Source organism: Xenia sp. Carnegie-2017, unplaced genomic scaffold (genome assembly GCF_021976095.1).
Source record: "Xenia sp. Carnegie-2017 unplaced genomic scaffold, XeniaSp_v1 HiC_scaffold_24, whole genome shotgun sequence".
Classification (NCBI taxonomy): domain Eukaryota; kingdom Metazoa; phylum Cnidaria; class Anthozoa; order Malacalcyonacea; family Xeniidae; genus Xenia; species Xenia sp. Carnegie-2017.
The window spans coordinates 6,091,781-6,111,894 of NW_025813487.1; the positions used below are offsets into that span (position 1 = coordinate 6,091,781).

Genomic DNA, 20,114 nt, shown 5'->3' on the forward strand with positions numbered 1-20,114 from the left:
TTTGTTACTTTTTTCATAATTAATGAACTTCTCGGCCAACCTTGACAATTCCAATAACTTATTGACAACAAAAAACTTATTTGGTTACAACAGATAGAGTGCCTCTACTTATTTGACTAGATATTATTGGATACAAAAAATATCAAGTTGTTTTTCCCCATAATATCTCTAACCTGTATGTACTTTCCTATTAATTATATTGGCAATATATTGGACGTGACGATATTTGAACCTTAATTAACTTACTTGAGTAAGTCTACATTTTACTATGGACTAATGATAAAAATGTTCTATTTATGTTCTAATTTACTCTGTCTATTCCATAACAGAGGCGAAGCAAACTCGTTGATGAGGAAGTGGGAGGGTACAAATTATGAATGCATGTCTTAATCTATAGAAAACAATGGATTTCAAAAAGAATTTAATTCTGCAGCACAAGCATGTATGAATACGTTCTCCCCAATTATTGAGATTGCTAAACAATTGCATATGGATGTAATATTTATGATCATTAACAATTTCAATGGTTGTAAAAAGACAAATTGTATTTCGACATGCCATAACAAATAACAGTCATCAAAGTTCCGGAGGAACCGACATAAAATCAAGATGACAGTCCATATTCTGCCTGCTGTCCTCAAAGAGATTGCTGACCTCAAGGTCTATTGATTCAAGTCCATTTAGTTCATCTTGATTTGTTTCTTGGAGTGAATTGGCATCATCAACTTGATTGGATTCCTCTGTCAGAAATTATAGAAATTAGTAAAAAGGTTTTTTATTTGTTTGAAAATGTAGTCGAGAACGGTATGTAGTGAGAGACAGCCAATCTATTGACTCGTGAAAGTCATAGTGGAATATATCGTAAACAAGCTTAAAGAAAAATGAGAACAGGTCAAATGGATCACTTTAGGGCAGGCCCTGTGAACTGTGAGTAGGGCTGTCCTAGAAAGTTATAGGAGGGAGGGGGGCTTATTCACATATTTAGTTGCGTCCAGATTTCTTTTAAAGCAATTTACTGAAAGTGCCAATGCAACGAAAATTTTGCAAGTTAAATTATGTCTGCAATGACTAGAACCTTTGAAATTACAGTGTACTTTCTAAAACAGTAAATGCATATTCTCGTGATTTTGACGTTTTTGTTATTTCCAATTTATCTAACTTGTGACGTCATACTGCATAATGTTCCCACAATGTTTCAAATATTCTTCAGTTTCCTGACAACTTCAGGTTGATACCAGTAGGCAGCATTTTATACCATTAACCCCGTCACAATGAAAGGAACTCTGTCGTTGTGAAGTAAAGTATCAGTAAATATACCTAATAATTTTAATTATGCAATGTGACGTCACAAGTTAGATATATCGGACATAGCAAAACCTCAATATCTCAAGAATTAAAAGTGATCTGCATAAACTGGTTTAGAATGTTCATTGTCATTTCATAGGCACTTTAAGAAATTAAAGAACTCGCTTTTAAAAAATCAGTCAGGCACAATTGAATATATGAACAACACCCTCCCTCACAAATCAACGTTTACCACGTGGCCGTGACTGGAGATGCATGTGCGAGGGTAACAAAAATAGTCAGTGACGAAATACTTTGCTAAATTGATCAGCACGCAATATTTGCAAAAATTTTAAGTAGAAATAGGCAGTTGGACTTCCAATGGTTCATCTGATAGTTAAGTAAATTTGTTTCAAATAATAACCTTTTTAGAGGGAGGAATGTGTTACAGAGAAGTGCTTTTGAAGTAGCTCACGCACAAAATGACAAAATTAAATGCAATTGAAACACAAAGGAATAAAACATGTCACACTTTGTTCAAGAAAATGAAGTTTTAAGGAATTTGGCAAAAGCGTACACGAACAATTAGCTTCCAAATCACAGATTATTTTGTTTTCGTTTATGAATACCTTTTTATAGCTCTCTTCAATTATGTATAAATTTCAGTTTCCAAAAAACCTGAATCATTATAAACAGAAAAATACATGATGATTTATGTAAAATGTCATAATTACGGAATCGTCCAAATTTACTAAAACTTAATTAGTTTGAACAACATATGCCATATTTTAACCTTATGCATTCCAAATGCAATCTATTGGTGTCAATTTTGACGCAAGCTATTTTAAAATAGTTTCTCGGTTACAAATTTTCGCTCTAACAATGATTATGATTTGCGAAAATTTAACTGTAAAACGTAAATGGTTTAAACCCGGACGTATCGTTACATGTTTCTAGATGTAGATCGTCATGGTTAGTAAAGTCCTGAGAAAGTCAACCTGACTTTAAAGGTGACGACTGCTAAGGAAGTCAAAACGTCAGTCAACAACAACAAAACAGTCCTTCTCATGACTCTACTAACCTGGACGATCAACATCTACAAACATGTGAAAATTTGACATTAGATAAATCATTGGAAGTCAAACTACTTATTTCCACCAAAGGTTTTGCGAACCTTGTACGCTGATCGATTTAGCAACGTTCTCTAACTGTGTTGTTTTTCAATTTTCCCAATCGTTTGGGGTAACCATTACCTCCGTAGGATTTCTAGCAATTCGAAAGAACAGTATATTGATATTTACTGTCTCGATTCAGAGACAAATCGTGCGGTCATAGGGCCGTATCTGCCACTGTAGGATTCCAATGGAATATGAATTTCAACAATCAGTTGCAACTAAAAAATACGTCAAACATGTCAAATACATCGAAAATATGACTGGACAACAATTAGTAAGAATTTATAAAATTACAATGTTGCCATTGAGGTTTTAGGTGTGAATCGAATTCTAAATATAAAGATAAGATCCCAACAGATCGTGTTTGAGAAAGCCATCAGCATTTGATTTTTCAGTATTTATTTAAAAAGCAAGCGACGTTTCGTCTTGACTCAAGACATCTCAGACTAATTACATAGACTTACTACGATGCTCAAAAGTTTCTGTTTATTACTTTTACTTTGCTGTGTGCCTTTTCACAGGAAGCAACTATCTATAACTCCCTTTTTTCTCTTAGGAGAATGCACATCCCCTCAGCTCTATTCATGGTAAATTTCCCCCCATTACTCACTCCCCCCCCTTATATCTTGTACAATCTTTCTTACATTTCCTAACAATATTCAATATCAGCTTTGCACTGTAAGTACACATCCACACAAACCTCACACCTTAACTATCTAAGTAATTACATCTCATTTCAAGATGTCGTGAGTCAAGACGAAACGACAAACGTCACTTGCTTTATTTTAATAAATATGAAAAAAATAAACGCTTATGGTTATCTTTGAAACGATATGTTCGACTCTTATCTTTAGGTTGATAATTCAATTAAAATTCTTTATTATTTCAAACATGTTACCTTCTTCAGTACATAAAACACTGTTTAATTCTTGTTGATCAACGTTATCAACGTCGTCGTCGGCGCTCATGATTCACTGTATAAAGAAAAAAACGTCAAACTAGATGAATTGGTCAATTTTGACTTCAAAATATTATTTCATTTCAATAAACATCGACGACAAATCATCTAGAGTTGCAACTACGTAATACGTACCGTGCTTATAGCCATGCATTAAAGTCAATAACGAGCATAATTTCTGTTCAACGAGAATGATCATGACGAAATAAGAGATTGCGAACTATACAATGTCACATGTGCAAATGCGTCATTATGTCGTAACAAAATCCCATAATTCTTTGCGAACGCATACGTGGTGCATAATAAAAGGAAAGCCGTTAAGGAGAGTAGCCTTTTGTCATTTCTTAAATAAATATGTTGACTGATGATTCTAAGCGATAAAATAAAATGCAGTCCACTGCTGTCGACACCTTAAGAATAAAATTGAATCTCAACAGATATATTTTCACAAACTCTTTCGATTTTTGAAATAGAATTTGCCAACAACCATCATGCATAGCGCGCGTTTGCTCATTTCACATCAAAACAACTGTAGAATCACATATATCAACTATTGTTACTTAAAAAACGAATATCAAAAATTCATCAAACATTGCAGTGATTAGTACAACGAAACATGTAACAATAAATTCAAATTTGGGAAGTGTTATGTCCAAACATTTCTAGGAGCGAATGTTTATTAAATGATTTTTATCTTCTGTCGAACACTCGAAGATATTTCAATCTTGTGGAAGCTGCTTTTAGTTAAATTCTTAATCACAAGCAGTAACTAACGGTGATTTATATTGACTAGTCTTTGGGATCGCATGCAATTTTGCATTGCTTACAATAATTCATACAATTTATGAAACTTTTAGCAACATATAGATAGCGAATGTTCACGGAAATAATCTTAACAATTTGTGACAAACTGGAATTTGAATTCAGGAGTTCGTTCCCATGTACTTTACTTATGTCACTGAAATTCGAACAACAAATACTCAATACATGATATTTACCTTTTGATGAAAATGTTTTGCACAATTTTATCGAAATTTTCGTAAGGCGTCTTCTCCAATGAAAACGATGACTAGAAAATGAAAGTATTGATCTCAGGAAGAATGTCATATGATCTCTGCGTGACTAGAAATACTATATGATTAAATATGATGTGTATAAACTCACACTAATTAACCTAATTTCTTTCAATAATTGACGAGAATTAGTCAATTTGATGAAAGAATTTTTGGTTTCACAAGAATTATTCCACAATATACAGCATAAGACTTTGGTAGAGAAATATTTTATTTCACAGTAAATGCTACACGCAAGAAGATACTGGATATTAAAAGGCTAATTTAATAGTCAATTGGTAAAGAAAAATGACGACAATAAAAGTGAAGATTTTAGGGGAGGTCAGGTAGTGCAGCCACCAAAGATATTAAAGAAAGTTGAAAAATTGCCCAGAAAAACTCAGTTCAACTGATTTGTTTCGCTAAAAATTGAGGGAGTTAAAATGTTTCCGACAGGAGTGTGCAATTTATTTTTGGGAGTTAAATCTAAAGTTTGTGAGCCCCACCCTGTAACCTGCTAAAGCACAATATTTATACATGTGAAAGACAATAAAAATGTAATTTCTCAAGACAGTGATAATGTGACAAATATTGTATTCATTTGATTTACTAGTTAGAGCAATAATTAGCAATTGGGAATAATAATGTGTAGTTTTGACATACCATAGAGGAAGATGTGGCACTGGAATATTTTGTGGCCGTCTTTCTTAAGTGAATTATCTAAAATGAAATTTTTTTATTACTTTGTGGGTGCTTGGTTTATTGTAATATAGTTGTTTTATGTCAGGGACTTAGGAACTGAAACACTTTTCCCTACAACTGAACAATCTTGATGCATATCAATTTAAATATGAATGAATTATGTAAGAAAGTGACTTTGTTTGAAAACATCTGTTTGGAGCATGCTTTTTTTCATACAGTGCTTATTTTTTGCAATCGTGTGGTAATGTCCCAAAAGTTCAAAATATAAATACTATTTAAGTGACCTTTATTGAACAATCCACCTATATTAAGTAGACATGGTCACCTTTTCTAAGATTCAAATTTGATTTTTCATTGTTCAAAACTGTATTAAATGGTCGGGTGAATTAAAAACTCAACACATATAACAATAAGGCATTTAAAATAAACAACAACTTTTTTATTATAAACATCAACTTACATTAAGTCAACTTTAGTAGACTGGAAAGTCGAAACATGTTTATAATAAAAAATTTTGTTGTTTATTTTAAATCCATAATTAATCTGGTGCTTTGGAGATCATACATACATACACATAACAGTTTATAAAACCAACACATACAGTGTTTTGTGAAGAAGGAAAAAATGCCATGTTTCAACAGATATTTCAGAATGCAAGATTAGTAAGAGATGTTGTGTGACTGGTAACTTTATAATAAGTCTCAAAGTATTTTAAATTTTTGAAAATATAATTGTATTGGGCATTAATTTGATTAAATCCAAACTGAGGTTGTTGCTTTTGTTTAAATATTTTGCTACCATTATATTCAAAGATGTGTTGTCTCATTTAACACATAAACGAATGCAGCATTGATAAATTAAAACTTAAAATAAAATGAATAAAAAAAAACAAATGTTTTGCCTTTTAGGTCCTTCTCAACTAAACGCCAATAACAAAAACAACATTGTAAAGCATAATACATAAAATGTTCAAAATTACTGTTTCACTTATGACCAAATATAAAATAAAATGCACTCGCCAGATAATTTTGTTCAAAATCTATATTATAAATCATTACAAAACTTTACTTACCAATGTACGTTTTACAGACATTGATGACGATGTGTTTACGGAATCATGAAGCATGCGACGTTTGAAAATTGCATCGCTCGCGCGTACATTCTGACTATTTCTTTTCTCTTTCATTTCATAAATTCATACACACATATAATTTTTCATAGCTCATACAACCAAACAACCAAATAAACGATGACAAATACACAAGAGTAAGAAAAAAGTTTAACACGTATTTGACTACTTCCGCTGGCATGAGCACCAAGACTTTTGCTTTGTAAGGGGGGAGGGGAGGGGGGAGGTGATATGTTGCAAATGTTTTGGCTTAAGCTGATATCGACCAATAACATATTTAAATCTACGATTGTATCAACGAAATCACCCAATCAAAGAGGGGCGGGAAATTTCGCGTTCAAACAGTACTTTTAACCACCTACGCGTTTCAACAAAGAGAATTATCGGAGTCTAGGAAAGAAGATCAAAAAGTTCGGATTCTTCGGAAGATAAGATTGGAATTCTATAGAATTACACAAAATGCGCACTTTTTAAAGTATGTTTTACTTCACATCAATAAATTTGCAATTAACGATAGATGATTATAAACAGAATGTTGGTAAATAAGCTGATTTGTTATTTTCAAAACATTGTTACAATCGCATTTTCGTCTAGGAAAACGCATTTTGATGATTTATTACACTAACATTCTAACGAAGGTACATTTATATGTCACTACGTTAATAGTACAACCGCACGCCAGCGATCTCCGTACTTTAGATCGCGAAATGTACACAATGGTACGTATTAGAATATTCTTTATCAGTTGGTTGCATGCGAAAAGAGCGAAATTTTTTGATGTGTATTTTCTGCTAATAAATCATACAATACAGATCCTATAACAAAGGAAAAGGTATAGTCATTTTTTAACATCATGGTTTGCCACAGACCAGAGGTACTAGGGCTTCTTTATTTGAAAGTTGGTGCTACAGTTGATGAAATTAGTAGAAAAGATTTCTACATTCTCATGTTCAAGGTGGTGTCGACGAAAAATATTGTTTCATAAATAATATCAAATTGTTTAGAAGCCTGGCATATATTCTTGGCAACTCAAGCTTGATTGAAATGCTGATATGCAATGAAATGCTCTCTAAGGTAACATTTTAAGGCAAACATCACGTTCCCATATGCTTACTTGCAGATTGTGGCTACTACAAATTTTAAAAGAGAAACCACACCAAAAGAAAAATTTTTAAATCAAGGTTATATTGAGCAAAAATGGTGGTCAAGTGCACAAAGGATGAATTTAAGCATTTTGAGTAACTTAATTTTGCACTTCATAATTTTTGAGAGATATGCAATGAGCACTCACCAAGTAAAGCCATGATTAGAATTGTCAGTGAGTTTTAGTTGGTTTTAGACCACTCAACTTCGACTTAAGTCCTGAAATAAGATATAATTTGAACAAATGATCACAAGCTAATAGTTATGTTTGCATCTGAATTTGCATAAAATTACAAACAATAATTGCTTTAATGCACAAAGAATAGACAGCTTCAAGATTCTGCACCACAATAATATCTTTTTATCTTGTTTAGAACATTTCTTCATTAACTACAAATCCTAGTTGCAGCATAATAACTTGAGGTAAGAGATGATCATTAATGTTGACTAACCTCAACCTGAAAATGTTTGAAAACACCTAAAAATATGAATAAAGTAGATTTATTTACAAGTGAAACATGTAGTTTAAGGAGCGGCTGAACCAGACGAGGGGGGGGTGGCTGTTAGGGAGCCCACCAAAATAATGAGTTCATCCATGCTTACTTTCCCCTATTAATTTCAGACTTACATAGACCATGCTAGATATTAAGAAAATACATTTAAGTTTGACATCTCTAAGGACAAATTTTCATATTCTTTACAGAGGTGCTGCTAACATTTTTTTGGGGGGGTGCTGGTAAGGAAGTGATGTAAGACATTGTAAGGGTCTATAATTTATGGTGGTCTAGTAGTGTAGCCATCAAAGGTTGTGTAGAAAGTAGTAATTTTGCCCTGAAAAACTCAACCATACTGCTGATATGTTTCACTAAAAATTGGGGAGTGGTAATTAAAATGTTCGTTAGAGGAACGAACATTTTAGTTAGGGGGTGAAATCTAGTGTTAGGGGTGTGGTACCCCATGCACCACCAGTGTGGGAATTAGTTCAGAAAAAACGATGTGCAATTTTTTTGACAGAAGTGTTTCTTTATATCCATAATCAAATCGATATTACGTTAATTATTATATAGCGCTAATTGCTAATTTAATATTTTTAAACATGAACAAATTCATATGATTTACGACAATGTTTTTCGTTAAAAGCGTTGATTTTTGCACATCAATTGAAAAAGTGATGTGCTATTGTTTTCATTTTAGCTAAAACGATGTGCAAATTGCACATTCACAATTCACAATACTTTATTTCAGAACAACATGTAAATACGTAATTACTAAGAAAAAGGAAACCCAGAGGTTAGCCCTATATCAAGGGTCTCCTATTTATGTAAAAAATCACATTGCACACCGTTAATTAGCACACTGCACCACCATGTAAATCCATCCATGTCACATATCTGCCAAACAGACTTGTCCACCTCTTGAGCTGATTTGTGATTTATTTCATTGTACCACCTACTGATTTTGAAAGATTTCTGCATACCTTCTATTACAGTTGTCACATGATAAGGAGCTCAAATTTCACTACAGAGATAAAGAATTTCACGACAATTTTGTAACCATCAACTCTTTTAACTGTCCACAATCATTCAATGCTTTAATCGCAAATATTTTACCTTCGCTGTTATTTTTTCCATTATATTAGCAGTTTCCATGAACAACGATTAGGGGAAGATTAGTCCAGTGTATGTCATCCACGCGGCACGCTTTGCCTCTGGTAGCATTGGACATACAAACAGATTCTTCCAGTTCGCTCAAATTTCGATTATGCACTGCCCCGGTCTGTTTCCATGTACACAATTTAAATCAAACATTATGATTCACTACGGTAACAGTTCAATTACACGACACAAAATACACTGACATTTCCACTGTCGACCTTTTGTTGCCGCCATATAACTATGAAAGCATGTCAGGAAAGAGCGCGAATTGTTTGAGGGGAAATGACGAAATCATTCTGGGAAGAAATGAATTTGAATATATGTAAATGTTTTTTCTCGATCTATTTGGATTCATTGTTTGATAGCGATTTGCGAATCCGATACGGATTACTTGCATCAATATGAAACTCAACTGAATACTTCGTTCAAGTGGGAGTGTGACCAGTAAGAAGATTGATCAATACCGTTTATATTATAGACTATTATGGCTTTCACAAAGTTTCTTCGAAGTTCGAACAAATGAGTTCTTGATACTAAAAGCCCAGAGCAAAGTAAGCAATGTTATAATGTATTATTTATGTGATGACAGGAGGCCTCATTGTTTATACAATATATGCTAGCTCCATTATTTCAGATTTTTGCTAGCAATTTCGCATTTGGTAATTTACTGTGGGCTCTTAACATCCTCGGTTTTACATTTTCCTTCTACCACTGAAATGTTAGGCTGTCAGGATGTATTGGATGTCACACGCAAAGCATTATTAAATATTTCAATAGATATGTTATTGATATTTTGTTAAGCTACACCTGCAAAGCATTCCAGCTGATAAGAATAATGAATCATCTTTGGAGCAAAATATTAAAAACTGAAAGATATCTTTCTGAACACCTTATTTGTGCTGTAGAAGATAATTGTTTAACCAATTGTTCGTGGCCTCTTGTGCTTCTTTTAGCTTTTTATATGCAATAAAACCTAACCTAAAGAGAAAAATACTTCATTGCAGTTACCTAATAAAGTTGTATAAATGTAAACTGCATATTACCCCTAGTGAGCCAAATCCATGCCTTGAAATTTTCACCAATATTGTATTAGTATCAGATAATTTTGACGTAGCAGTCCAATAAAAATAACATCCAATACCTTTCCTCCATTTAGTGACAGCATGTCATTCCTTCCTGTGCAAGGTAATTATATAAACTTTACATTTCCCAATTATGTCATCAATCAAAGAAAGTCGGAATGGCTGTTTTTTCATATGCCATTATCATTACATATATTCAAATAAATGTTTCTCTTGTATACTTAGTGATAGTTGCATGGCTATTAGAAATAAATGTTGTTATCATACCAGTGATAAAAAAACAAACAATTGCTTCATAGTGGCCAAGGTCTCCCATTTCTGTACAGTTCTGCTTAATATGTAAAGGTTGCATAAACATACAATTAAAAGGTTAATCTTTGATTTTTATCATCTAGTTCTCATGTGAATCACAACAAATGAAATAATGGAGCTAATTGTATACTGTGCACATGCAATATTTTTTTAATGACCCATACTGTCATCTCTACTATCACCAACTCCTACAATACTTTTATTGTTTCTACTGTCTAGTATTTTTTGTTGACAGGACTTGCAATACAGGGAAAAGAAAATGATGTTTATGATTACAAGTTGATTTGCTGTATCCTAGAGACTCATGCGTTGATAAACCTGAAAAACCGCTAATGTGCGCAGAAAAATGATGGCAAAGCTCAAAAGAAGATTAATGGATATAACTAGGATAAGGTTATCTTTTCCGAATGTGATGTTCATCACAGTTGTAGCAAAATCATTTGTTATCATGGTTACTGAATGGCTTGTTTTCACCTTAAGAACTGGCGCAAAACATAAATGATGTTGCTGACGGAGTTGCTATAGAACGATAAATTTCTTTGCTTTATATTTCGCACTTGTGTCTTGGTCTGTTGTCAAGAGAATGCAAATTTGGGTGAAAATACTAAAATGTACGTCTTATCTAGTGAAAATATATAATGAGACCTACTCTTCAATGCTTACAATGTCTTTATCAGCATTTTTGTTGTATTCTTTGCTTGGACATTCAGGATGTACATCATAACTTTCTATCTGCTTAAACTGTGGTGTATGTTGCATTTTTTGCATGGCTTGTGCTGAAGTCAATGCAAGTTTGGATAAATTACCAAAGCCAAGTATTTCAGTGAAACAGTGAAAACAGTGAAACTGTCTGATTCCAGTGCTGATGCTGCATCCTTTATGTAACTGTTATATTTACTTGCATATCTTCAGTATCTTTCATAAACTCTTCCACCACATCATCTACAGAACAATAATCAATAATTGTAATCTTTGACTTATAAATTAATAAGTAGCAATAATGTATTGCGGTGCCTGACGTAAGCCGACGCATAACCATTTAAATGAAACTAGCTCCTAAAACAATCACTAGTAAAATGCTCCAATTATATCGTTTGACGACATTTCGCATTTTCCGGAGTTAAAATTGATTTGCTTGTACAGGATTAACTAACCTCCCCATTGTAGAAACAATCTAGCTTCATATGAAGATTTTTTGTTTCTTGTGTTGTTTGCTTTCCATCCTTGTTGTTCGTATGCTAATTGTGTCTACTAAATTATTGCTAACCTTTGGTGTTTTCAGTATTTTTGTTGATTTTGAGGTCTGTGCATGCACATTTATGCATTTTTATCAGATGATGGTTGCATGAGAAAAAATACTAAATGCAGACACAGTATTGGCTTTCCAGTCTTCTTTTTAAAAATAAATTGCAAACGAAAGGCAACACACCATCTGAACAATTTTCAGATGGAGAAATAGGTGGCATAAACAAAAACAATGGTAATGTGCACCTTTAGCTAAAAGCACACTAGGTTTTGAAGACAGGAAACCAAGCTTAAAATGAAACACATACCATATTCTTTCGTACTTTTTGTGCTATACACACCGTGCACATCAAAGAAGTCCAGCCAGAGTAATAGATGACAGTAAGTACAAATGCTTTGAATTTTTGCAAAAAATGCCTGAAATGAGAAGTAAAGAGCTTAGTGGTAAAAATGTATAATATAAATCTTTACAAATTATTATTTTTTATCGACATCAAAATGAATGTCTTGGAATACTTCATGAAGTTCTTTGTTCTACATTTATTCCATTACATTCGTAATTGCTTGATGACGGTAGCGTTTACATCATCAATTCTATGCTGGAATTTACGTATTTTGGTAAGTTAAGTTCATAACTTTTAAATGTTTGATGTTTTCTTACTGAATTTCTACAGTTGATAAACGAATTTCAGCGTTTATGCAAGATTGGTCAAATCGTTAGAATTTATTATGGTTTTACGATTATTATTTCACGCGTAATATTTCTAGGAAATTATACTTCATGTTTTAAAAGGGCAGCATTTTCCGGCAATGTTCAAATTTGTGAGAAAATATTGAAGCAGCAATAAAATCACTGGTTATTTGGTTTGGGCAGCAAATTCAAAAGGAAAATATATAAACAATACATGTTATTCAAATCGAAAAATTTGCCTTTTCAACATTGTTTTTAAAAACTATTTAAAAATTATAAAGGCACTTTACGGACAATAAAATTAGCAAATGTAACATGGCGCATGCGTGCTTGCGTTTATCGAGCAGCAAATTCATAAGCGCGCATGCGCCCTGATACGCTAGGGCGTTGTAGATTCAGCCATTAAAATAACAGACCTCAAAACTCGTTCAATGTGTCATACCTTTGGTCGCAAAAGAGAAGAAAAAGGGTCGTTTTCAGGTACCAAAATTTTAATTCCAGTGTTACAATATATAAACTATAACTAATATAAGCTAGTTCTTCCATTATGTATAGACACTATAAACACAAAAAGATAGCTTCCCTTTCGGTAGACTATTGTAAATCTTAAACGAATGACAACCAGTCTCCAGAAGCTCAATTGCGATTGCTCTTTTATGATAAGATACTCTGGTTTTAAGATAATGGTTACTAACCAATAATATTTTTGAATGACTAGTGAAAGTTATTATATCACTATTCAAAGCGAATTTCTATATTGGCTATTTTTGTATTCAAGAGATGACATCTTTTTCAAAGCACAAGTGATTCCATTCTTCACATGCAAGACACTTTGCAAATCACTTCATTATCTGGGACTCGTTTAAATACGCAGAATAAATAGCTAGTAATATATCTTAAGGGGAACTTTCTTTTCGTCATTGTTTTCAGTGGTGTCATCAGGTTGTTTAGACTAGATAAGGCAATGAAATGGTCAAAGGTCCCATAAAAAATATTTGATTGTATATTCTCTAAGACGCTAATTTTTTTGGGCAGGTATCTAATGATCTAAAGCCATGTGTTTTAAAAGAGCAGCTTTCTGTTAGATATGTGTTAAGTGTATTCAATGCAATCTTATAGACAACTATGCTTGAAGATTGCTGTTTATTATACTGGCTTTGTTATGTGATCGTTTAAAGGAAGCAACTATTTTTATTGCAATTTGAAGTTTGATTCATTGCACTTTCCCCTTCTTCCCCTTCATTTTTTCCATGATTTCTAACATATAAAAAGTGGTCTTTGGAAGGACTAGTCTTCTCACAGTTACCTCCCTGGTGACGCCACTAATTGTGTCTACTAAATTATTGCTAACCTTTAGTGTTTTAAGAATTTTTGTCGATTTTGAGGTCTGTGCATGCACATTTATGCATTTTTATCAGATGATGGTCGCATGAGAAAAATACTAAATGCAGACACAGTATTGGCTTTCCAGTCTTAATTTTAAAAATAAATTGCAAACGAATGGCAACACACCATCTGAACAATTTTCAGGTGGAGAAATAGGTGGCATAAACAAAAACAATGACAATGTGCAACTTTAGCTAAAAGCACACTAGGTTTTGAAGACAGGAAACCAAGCTTAAAATGAAACACATACCATATACTTTTGTACTTTTTGTGCTATACACATCGTTCACATCAAAGAAGTCCAGCCAGAGTAATAGATGACAAATGCTTTGAATTTTAGCAAAAAATGCCTGAAATGAGAAGTAAAGAGCTTAGTGGTAAAAATATATAATATAAATCTTTACAAATTATTATTTTTTGTAGATATCAAAATGAATGTGTTGAATATATTGGAATTCTTCATCAAGTTCTTTGTTCTAGATTTATTACCTTACATTCGTAATTGCTTGATGATGGTAGCGTTTACATCATCAATTCTATGCTGGAATTTACGTATTATGGTAAGTCAAGTTCATAACTTTTTCATGTTTGATGTGTTCTTACTGAATTTCTACAGTTGATAAACGAATTTCAGCGTTTATGCAAGATTGGTCAAATCGTTAGAATATAATATAGTTTTACGATAATTGTTTTACGCGTAACATTTCAAGGAAATTATATTTTATGTTTTTAAAGTGCATCATTTGCTGGCAATATTCAAATTTGTGTGAAAATATTGAAGCAGCAATAAAATCACTGGTTATTTGGTTTGGGCAGCAAATTCAAAAGGAAAATATATAAACAATACATATATTAACAACATTAAAATCAAAAAATTTACCTTTTCAACATTGTTTTTAAAAACTACTTTATAAAGGGAATAGAAAACATTTTACTTGTTTCTATAAAGTTATAAAAACACTTGTGAAAGTTTGGGAGAAACTCAAAATTACTTGGAAACACTTGCTCGTTGTGTGTGTGCTTGCCACGCAATTTTCCGTTTCTCCCGACTTTTCAATCGTCTTTGTATAACCCTCCAAAAAAAAAATTTTATATAATTCTAAAATGATTTCATTAAAATAAAGATCGTTCATTACACAACATATGCAATATTAGACGTGTTAAATTACAGTGAGTGTGTGACAAATTGGCTTAAAAATATCTTTTTAATCATGGCATGAAAGTTAGGAAAGTAGTATATGCAGCAAGAATATAAAACACTGATTACATTTTGGTTTCTAAAATTAATTTGCAAAATATTACCTATCACATTCAGTGCATGTCAGGCTCAAAAATTTTAGGTCAGACCATTGAAGATGGCAAAGTAACTATTCATTGTTATATTTAAATAACTTCTGAAAAATTGTTAAAGATTATAATTATTTTATCAGAAGGTGCTAGATTTTCATTTTAAAGACGCCTTAACTTCTTAGGGAGCCATTGAAAGAATACCAGTATTTTCCATGAACAACTTATGGGATTCTCGTCTAAACTTTGACATAAATACTTTTATCAATATATCATTGTTAGAAATGAAGACAGTTAAAATAGTAACAGTTACAAAAATATTGCAACTCAACAATTGAGAAATCCTTTATTTTTAACATCATAATAAACATTCTTTATTTAGAATATAATTACGAGTAATAGCCCTCAAGTGGGAAATGGTTTCTTACAAGAAGATGAAGGTGAGCATCTCAATGACCAGCAACTCTTTTTGCTCATACAGAATACTCAAATCCCAAATCGTCTCATTGTAAATCCACTGACAACAAATCGTTTTATTGTGAAGATTCAGGTGATGAGTCCTTAGAAGACGAGTCATCTATTGGTGGATACTCTGATGAGGGATAAAGTGAGTACTCTTATGCACAACTATTGAATTGCGACTTTTTTGCAATCATGGAATTCCGAAACCAATGACTTTTTTACTTAGGCAGGCAGTGCTGATGATCCAAAAGAAAATAACGCTTCGGCTAACGCTAATGCAGATTTTGGTGAGACAACAGCCGCACTGTGAATTAATTTACTTTAAAATTTGAGGTTTTACTATTTTAGTGGACAGTCACTTGAAAAGAGTAAAAACTTATGCCATGCTTCAATCTTTTATCTATTGATATAATCAATTTTTAGTTGTATATTATTGGCACGTAAAAAAAGTGAAAAGTAATTTACTAGCTTATTTCCTGTTATTTTATTTGCTCGTAATATAATAAAAGCAGTTATCAAATTGTCAAAACGTATAGGAGAGATCATCATTCATTTTATATACGCTTAGTGCAAGCTATTAAATAGCTGGCCAGTTCTAGAACTTACGGTGGCCAACAAGGGAAACGTCAACTTTAAATCATTACGCTAAAGTTAAATTTATCACACCAAATTGAATATCATCGCACCAAATTGAAATTCATTGCACCAATTTGAATATTATCACACCAGATTCAAATTCATTGAAACAAATTCAAATTCACACCATTGAGTTCTATAATAACTGAAGCGGCTAACCTTACTGGGGCGAGGTCGCCAAAAAAATGATGGCCAACGGACGTATTTCCGCTGAAATGATCGCTTTGCAGAAAAATAATATTCTCGACCTCCCCCTGGTGTCTATAGTATATTATAAAGAATTTTTCAAAAACAAACATGATATCACAGAATGCGGATAGCGTTAGTTCCATATTCTGTGACGATATCTTTTTTGGCATTTCTTATAATGCCAACACTTCAATCGTTCAATTGTTGGATGTCATAGTTTCCACAAAAAGGAACATATCGCTTCTCACAGGTGAGATAGTTGCTTGTTTTTTTAGTCCGTCAACGATTGAAAAGCAATTATACATGCACTTGAAAAGCCATAAAATACATAGTAAAGATCGTTTTTTTAAGACTGACTTGAACTCCAAATATACTGATGTTTTCCTGTTTTTGTTTATTAAATTCTGCATACTTTTCTGTCATTTGTTAATGCATGAAATCGTAAATTTACCCATTTATTTGCAAAATAGTTCCCTAAAGCAAAAAAGACCCTGCACACATTTTGCTCTGTGAATAAGTATCAAAAAGAAATGATCAGTCTAAACAGTACCCATGATTCGGAGCAGAGCTTGTTATGTTCGATTTGCTGACAACATGCAGGGAAGACCAAGGAGTAAAGATGACTAGAAGATGTTATTGACCAGGCAGAGTCTTAAAAAATGATAATGCTGTAAAGATAATTGATTTATTGTCTGCCCTATCCAGAGTTATTTAATTTGATCATGGTCAAATTCTATGGATGGAGACAGTGGATTCACTAAGGATGCCTTGAATGCTTTGAAGTTAAAGTTCATGAACCAAAGAAAGATGGCAAGAAGGTTGTGTGTGTTTTGATGCTTAATGAAATGTCAATTCACAAACATATAAAATAGGAAGGCCATAAAGTTTGTGTCTATGTAAACATTTGTACTGAGATTGATGATGACTCGATGCAGATATGACGCTTCAAACTGTATAAGCCATTGGGTTTTATGTAACTTAAAGTTTAAATCATGTCATATTTTTATCAAAATATTTAGTTGAGTGTTGTTTATATGTTACTAATATCTAATGCACTATACTGAAGGATTAAAGATTCAGTGATGAAACCTTTAAAGTCACTGTACTGTATATTTCTTATATATTTCTTATATTTCTTTACGAAAAATTTGAGCTTATTTACCTATTAGAGTACAGAATGGAGATTTATCATATGCATTATTGCTGCTTTTTTAAAGAAAAGTTTTTTCACTTTTCAAAGCTTTTCTACAAACTTTTTGCTTCTTATTTCTTTTCATGAGATTGATGATATGCAGGTAATATAATCCAATAACTTTATAATTTCTAAAAAGCTTTTAAGCTTCTAGAATAAAAGTACACTATAGGTATTTAATTCATTTGGTTATATTGCCTTGCTATGACATATCTACTTGCTCTTCATCATTCTTGTATGAAGAAAACACCAGATGTGGATACTCAGACAACAAAATGCACTATTAACTGCTAATGAAATTTATTATTGACGTGAAAACTGTGTTAATCATTTAAATTGTGCACTTATATTGCAAATATAGGAAAAACAAAACAAAGTGAAAAAGAAGGGTAGAAGTATTAAAACTAAAAATGAATTATAAACACCATTGGAAGCATAAGTGTTTTGATGATTATTTGCATTTTGCTCAATTCATATATCAATACAACAAAATCAAAATGTGCTACAACTTTAAAAGTATTTGATGCAGTTGCACTTCAGAACATCACAAAAAGGTTACTTAAAGTAATTTCTATACAATATTGTTTGTTTTCATTTACCAAACCTATGCAGACTTTAGTCCTTTTGAAATTTAATATGAAACTCAATTACAGAAAATCCGTAAATATCCAGAGATTTAATATTTACTTTTTTAAAAAACAAGTAAAAATCCTACAATTGTGGCGAAAAAAGCCATTGCCTTTCCACGAAAAGAAGCAAAATAGCAATGATAACAAATAAGCTAACTTCTCTCTCGTGAACCACTGTGGAGATGAACTATGATATACTTTTTTGTATAGACTAAAGAGTTTAATCGATCAAACAAGTTTGACGCTGGTAAAAGAACGACGCCCATCTGCATTTATTCATGTGTAGCCGACATATAGCTATTTCGTCGAAAGTTATAAATGCATCCTCGTAGGAGCAGATAACTGACAACCACAGTTGACTCGCTGTTATGAATTTAAGGCTTTTACCTTGATTTTCATCAAAAAATTGCTTGCCGAATCCCAAATGCACACATACATTTTCCTCACTCTTTCCTAAGGAAGGAGTGGGAAATTGTGAAATTTTCCGAAAAGCGGTCAATTTCGGTAAATCTCAGCGGCAACGGAGAATTCCGCCATTTTTTGGCTACATCAGATATCTAAGGCCGCGCTTGAGATAGTCGCTACAGTTATTATAGAACTCAATGATTCGCACTCATCATCATGCCCGCGCATGCCCTCAGCGGCTTTTGTTTAAGAACACACATTACTTCATGTCACGATGCAATTTTTGATGCGAAAAACGGGACGAAAATACACAAATCATAAACAAAAGGCGCGTATTTTATTTGGCGACCATCATGTAGCTCAGTAAAACCTTTCACTGCTTTCTATTGTATTAAAACACGAAGTTTATAAAATAATGAAGCAAGGTAGTTGCTTTTTGCAAAGTTGATCTTTGTGATCAAGCAACTATGAAAGCTATATTGTTATTAATTCGTTCCCTTGTTGTAATTCTAAATGTCATCATGGCATGTACAAAGTAAGCACAAAGGTTGTATGCATAAAAAAATAATATGAATGAGTCAAATATCTAAACATGAAGCTAGTATATTTATTGGTAAAAGTAAAGTCACATAACAATGCCCCTACTTCTTATCAGACGTGTGTAAACAGCTAACAAAAATATGTTATAGTTATTGTTTCAATCCATGTCAATAAACTTATTGGCAGTGTTGGTATATTATTCGTCGTGAATATCCCACATAATTCAGGTATCATTCCTTTTGTAAATTTGTCTGTTTACCCATTTAATACAATGTTCCTATAGCTTGGTTAGAAGTTAGATCATTTTAATGTATAATTCTTAATATAAAATGTTTGATTTTGAATTACTTGTGTATTTTGTAATGGTGAAGGATGAATGTGTATGGGTAAAGGATAAATGTGTGTAAATGCTTATCTTTGTAAATTAGGTGTCTTGCTACATATATGTAGCACATTATACTGAAAACTACTGAAATAATTTGAATTAGTACACGACCACATACATATCAGTTGAAAAATGGTGATCATAATTCATACCTTATTGTTACATCAATCTTTTATCCATGTAAGTTTTATTACATAAACACTTGTAAATAGCGAGCGAAGATGAAGAGTGAGTCAGGATCTCCTTCAACAAACAGTATAATAAAACATTAATGACATCTATGTAAAACATTCTAGTTATATAACTAAGTATACATCACTGACTAAAAACAATTGTTACAGAAATAAAAATACATGAATAAGAACCTCATGCAGAGTACATAATAAGATTGAGATTCGTCAAATTCCAAAAGACTACTGCTAAATCTTATAAAGTTTCACAAGTTTTAACTCAGGAATAGAGAATCACCTATCTAAGAGAGGATTTGAATGCCAATGATTAAGACACGATTTTCGAAACTGTGAATGGATTTTTTCCCTTCATTGATCAAAAATTCCATACATGTATATTCTTGC

General features: G+C 32.4%; 1 long non-coding RNA gene across 1 annotated transcript; it reads right to left on the bottom strand.

Moving 5' to 3' along the window:
* Positions 1-463: 463 nt before the first annotated feature.
* LOC124450405 lies at positions 464-19,769 on the bottom strand. The gene is made up of 15 exons (XR_006949962.1): positions 19,692-19,769; positions 14,065-14,164; positions 12,046-12,154; positions 10,448-11,434; positions 10,142-10,274; positions 9,054-10,076; positions 8,786-8,961; positions 7,742-7,921; positions 7,592-7,662; positions 6,244-7,115; positions 5,133-5,189; positions 4,416-4,486; positions 3,358-3,433; positions 2,586-2,677; positions 464-740 (listed from the first exon to the last, which is right to left on the bottom strand). It is a non-coding gene; the product is annotated as an uncharacterized LOC124450405 (long non-coding RNA).
* Between the last annotated feature and the right edge of the window lie 345 nt (positions 19,770-20,114).